Consider the following 4,714-nt stretch of genomic DNA (forward strand, 5'->3'; position numbering starts at 1 on the left):
GTGTACAACCATTATTGGTGAAGTTTGATATCGTGTATCCATTATTTTCATAATGAAAATTTGATTCTAGACTAGTGTCCTGCGGGTTTTTTACTTCTTTATATTGAAGAAGGTTTCGCATGTTAGGATCTGTTGTATTTTTTCTCTCTCCAATGCATTTTTCTATTTTCGCAGCATACTGGCCGACCTGGTGATTCAGACCGACCTCTGATTGTGTGTGCCGAGTTTCAAGCTTGACGTCCGACTTGCAAACGCTCTCGCGCCGACTTGAGGGAACCGAGTTCCCAACATATAATATTGTCATTCACAATCAAACACTTGTATTTAAGATAATATTTTTCTCTCTTCGATGTCATCAATCAACATTGGTGTCTGGTTTCTATTGGAAGAGAATATGGAAAAGTAGGTGAGATGAGAGTATTATAAAAATTTCCCGAATATTAGGTTTCCCTACCATGTACGGCTATACTTGTTGCAAGTGAGATGAATATAGTATAGACAAACTGGACGTAGTCTAAATTGGATGAACCAAGGTAAATCAAATTAATCGAGAGTGGTTGTACACCACAAAGAAATAGGCATTTAGAGGCGATAATTCTGAGGCGGTTTACAATCAACCGTCTGTATCTAACTTTTTGAGGCGGTTCTCACGACCCTTGTGAGTGAGGTCGGAAAATTTTAAGCAAACAAAGGCTGTTATATATTAACCGCATGAGAATTCTTAATTTTAGGCGATTTCAGGGGAATTTGGAGGCGGTTCATATTTGGATTATAAAAAAATACACTAGAGTAGGATTCGAACCCATGCTCATGATGTCCGTTGTAGTGTTTTTAACCATTGTGACCAATAGATTATAATTTTTTACTTTTACCAATTAGTTTTTAAATAGTAATAGTATTAATAAAATTGGTGATTCCATCTACTGAATTCTGATTCCCCCTCGTCTTTATTCACAAAATCAACCCCTTCCCCCCTTTGCACTTTCTCTTTCCCCTCCACTCAGTAAAACTTTCGCGTTTTCACTTTCCCCTTTCACAAATTCACAAAATCAATCCCTTTTCACTTTCCCCTTTTCCCCGCTTTCAGTTTCCCGCTACTGATTTTCTTTGTGTTCCAAAGTGCAATTGATTTTCACTTCCATCGTCTTTGCAATTTCCTTTTTATCGTCCATCGTTCAACGGCGACTAAAGTTTAGGTTTTTGTTGTTGGCTTCAATCTACTCTTCACCGCGTCAATGTCATTGTCCAAAGTTCATGTTTTTCTGACGATTTACTCTTTTTCTCATCCTTTCACCATTTAGGTTTAATTCATTGCCATCGTGGTGCTGTCATTCAACGATGAAGATGTTTTGAGGCTGTGAACGGTGAAGAAGGCGTGCAAGGAAACATCACCCTGCAAACTGAAACTTGGTGAGTGTTCTTCACACAAGTCACCGCCAAGGTGGCTTCTTTACATTGATTTTGTGTTTTGTTTTTTGAATCATTGATTTTTTTTTTCTTTATATTTTCTAGCAAAGTGCATGGCAATTTTTTGGACAGATATTTATTATATTTTTAATTATTTGTAATTTTTTTTGGGCGCATGAGTTGATTTTATAAGTGAGGTTAATGGAAACTTTGAAGTTGCAATTTTTTTACCTTCGATTCTTACAAGTGGTCTATGGCTAGGACTGTTACTGTTGCTGAAATTGGTTATAGTTCTCCACCCTTTGTTGCTCTTGGAACTGACATGGATGTTTAACCTATTCAGGTATGTTTACAAATTACACAGTCTATTTTTTTTCTTTGTTAAGGTCTTGTTGTTTCTTAGTTGGATTTATAATTATAACAAAACCCATTATAGAAGTTGTTTTGAAGCCAAGATATGTGTGTTATTCAATTTTCTAGAAGTTGAAGACTTGAAGCCTTATATTATTTCCTAAATGGTGAAATCATAGACATATAATAGAAGGGGCCAGGGATGGGAGAGTTAATGTTTACAATTTGTGTGAATAAGGAGTTTAATCTATCAAACTCCTTTCTATCTCTAAACCCTTTTACCATCAAAGGTTGACTTTGATGCTCATTGTGTGCCATTTATATGCCCGCTAGATTCAATTTGCAATTGCTGACCTAAAGTATAAAACAATCAAAAGTTATTTAATTGTGTATATAGGAAATTATACAGGCTGTATTATTATTTATTTTATGTAGTTTTGAATTTTGTTTCTTTAGCAACTGCCATTATATTGATATCATTGCTGTTTACTTTTATGTCTTTATTCAACTTGACATTTATATAGTAATTTCTTTTAAGAGAACTTGATTTCTTGGTGCCCAAACATATGCATTATCTCTGTGTCTGTCTATAATCTTTTTCTACATGAAAATCAATAAACCTGACAACTTTCTGCTAATATCTCTGCAAATAAATGGTCATGTGTTTTGTCTTTTTTATTTTTGGGGGAAACAAAATATTGCATTGCAACAGAACAGTGCATGATAAGACATTGATTTAGAATAGTGAATATACAAGAACAAATATTAAAGTCGACTCATTAGAGGTCTTCCCGTTGCATGATAAGACATTGCAATCAAGCCTTTTGATGATAGCATTGTTGTGGATTTAGAACAAAGTTGTTTCCTTTGCAGGTGTCCTTTGCTTTGAACTAGACAACTAATGATGGGGCATGCCTAACAAGTGTAAACTATATAGTAGACTTTTGTCATCTTGTAAGCAAACATTTCAGCTCTCAATTTTAGCCCTTAATTTGTTGAATTCCATATTTCTCCTATTAACCTATTATTACAAGTAAAGTTGTGTTATGTGTTATGTATATTGTGCTTAAATTTTAACTCTAGACCTACTTTGTTTTTTAGCTAGTGTAACAAGTTACCTTTTTGGTTAGGTATTGATTTGCCACCTTTTAGGTTTTTATTCATTCACATATGTTTGTATTTATCAAGTGCAGCAACACTTTAATGTATTTTTTATTCTTCATGTGCGACATCTTAATATATATTTTTATTCTTTAAAATATTTTTTTGCTGCCCATATATAACACTTTAATATACTTTTTTTTATGAATACATGTTTTATTTCTAATGTGCAGCCCCTTAATATATTTTTAATTCTAAATAACTCAAAAGTATTTTCTAATTTTATCACGAGATTTTGCACTTTGAACCAAAATTTAGAAATAGGAAGACAACGCCCATTTAGGAGAGTTATTGAAAACATATACAATCTGTAAGTTGTTTTGTAATGATTTTGTACCCTCCCATATCTTGATGTCGCTGAACGGAACAAATATGGCTGCATAAGCACTAACTCATTATGTGACAAACATTCCTTTGAATTTTAATTTGTACTAATGAGTTTGTTGGTTTGAAGATTGCTCTTTATGTAGATGTTCTGCTACTTCTCTATATGTAATTAAGATACAACTCATTTATAAAAAATTGTTACTGCTTTATTGAGGTTACTAATGATTATTGTGCTCAGTTAATCGGTCAAATAATTTGCTGCAATATTGTTTTTAGATAGTAGAACGTATGGTGAGATGAGAATGAACACTTGATGTAACTGCTCCCACTGTTTCTGTTTCTGATGATAATGCAGGAAATTCTTTTATTTGAACTTTCTTTGTTAATTGTGTGTGAAACTTGTAAATTCAGCATGGCTCATTTATTCTTTTTTTCTTTTGCATAAGGCTGCAGACTTGGGATCTCCGGGACTCAGAAGATCCTCTAATGGTAGTTATGACCCACATTGTGAAGAACCAAATGCATCACCTCTTGCTCAACCTCCACCACTAGCACCAGAATCTTAAATTTTAACTGTTGACACTTTTTGCATTCCTGGATATACACTTTTTGCAATCCATGTATGGACACTTTTTGCTTCCTGGATATAATCTAGCTACATGACATTGTGCATGGATTTCTTCCATGAATGGTTGTTAGTTTTCTGGATTTTTAACTGTTGACATTTCTAGTTAAGTCCCTAGGTTATGGTTGTTGAATATGCACTGTTAGCTAAATTTGTTAGGTTATTACTCCTTCAATGAATGTATGCATATTTACATTCTCGTTTATTAATGGATATGTTTTGTTCTTATTCTTAAAATTCTAATTACTTTTTTTTTTGGAGATTGTAAAATTAACTGTAGAATAGTTAACCTTAACCAAAATAAAAAATGATGTAAAAAAAAAATTATTGAAAATAATTTTTACATACAAAATAAATTAGTATTTTTTTATAAACAAATTTATAAATTATTTTAAAAGAAATATGTTTTCTAAAAAAAAGGTCAAAAAATTACTGAAAAACGAATTTGTGTGCATAAAAGGACAAAAATAACTGCCTATTAAAAGTGCCAGTTAAAAAAAGTCACGTTATTAACCAAAAAAAAATAAAATCACGTTTTATATATGGAGGCGGTTAACGAAACTGCCTGAGAAACATTTTGAAAATTTAACTTTTAATAACCGTCTGTGACCGTGAAGATGTTAATTTGAGGCGGTTTTAAAAACCGCCTCTGAATTCTTAACCAATATATTTGGATGATAATTCAGGCGTTTTCACCCGTCACAGGGATCGTCGGAGTTTACCTCAAGCGGTTAGTCCAGCGGTTGAGATTAATCGTCGGAGGATGACATTGCGACTGTGTTATCTCCGACTGTTGAGTAACCGCCAAATAGAGCAAACAGAGGCGGTTTGAACCGCTTATGA

General features: G+C 33.2%; 1 long non-coding RNA gene across 1 annotated transcript; it reads left to right on the plus strand.

The window, feature by feature from the left end:
* Nucleotides 1-959: 959 nt before the first annotated feature.
* Nucleotides 960-4,035, plus strand: LOC133292558 (uncharacterized). Its single transcript, XR_009748934.1, has 5 exons — nt 960-1,196; nt 1,302-1,410; nt 1,669-1,750; nt 2,632-2,712; nt 3,693-4,035. It is a non-coding gene; the product is annotated as an uncharacterized LOC133292558 (long non-coding RNA).
* Nucleotides 4,036-4,714: the final 679 nt, after the last annotated feature.

This window comes from Gastrolobium bilobum, unplaced genomic scaffold (genome assembly GCF_033153095.1).
Source record: "Gastrolobium bilobum isolate Gb01-03AN ecotype WA unplaced genomic scaffold, APGP_CSIRO_Gbil_v1 utg99765, whole genome shotgun sequence".
Classification (NCBI taxonomy): domain Eukaryota; kingdom Viridiplantae; phylum Streptophyta; class Magnoliopsida; order Fabales; family Fabaceae; genus Gastrolobium; species Gastrolobium bilobum.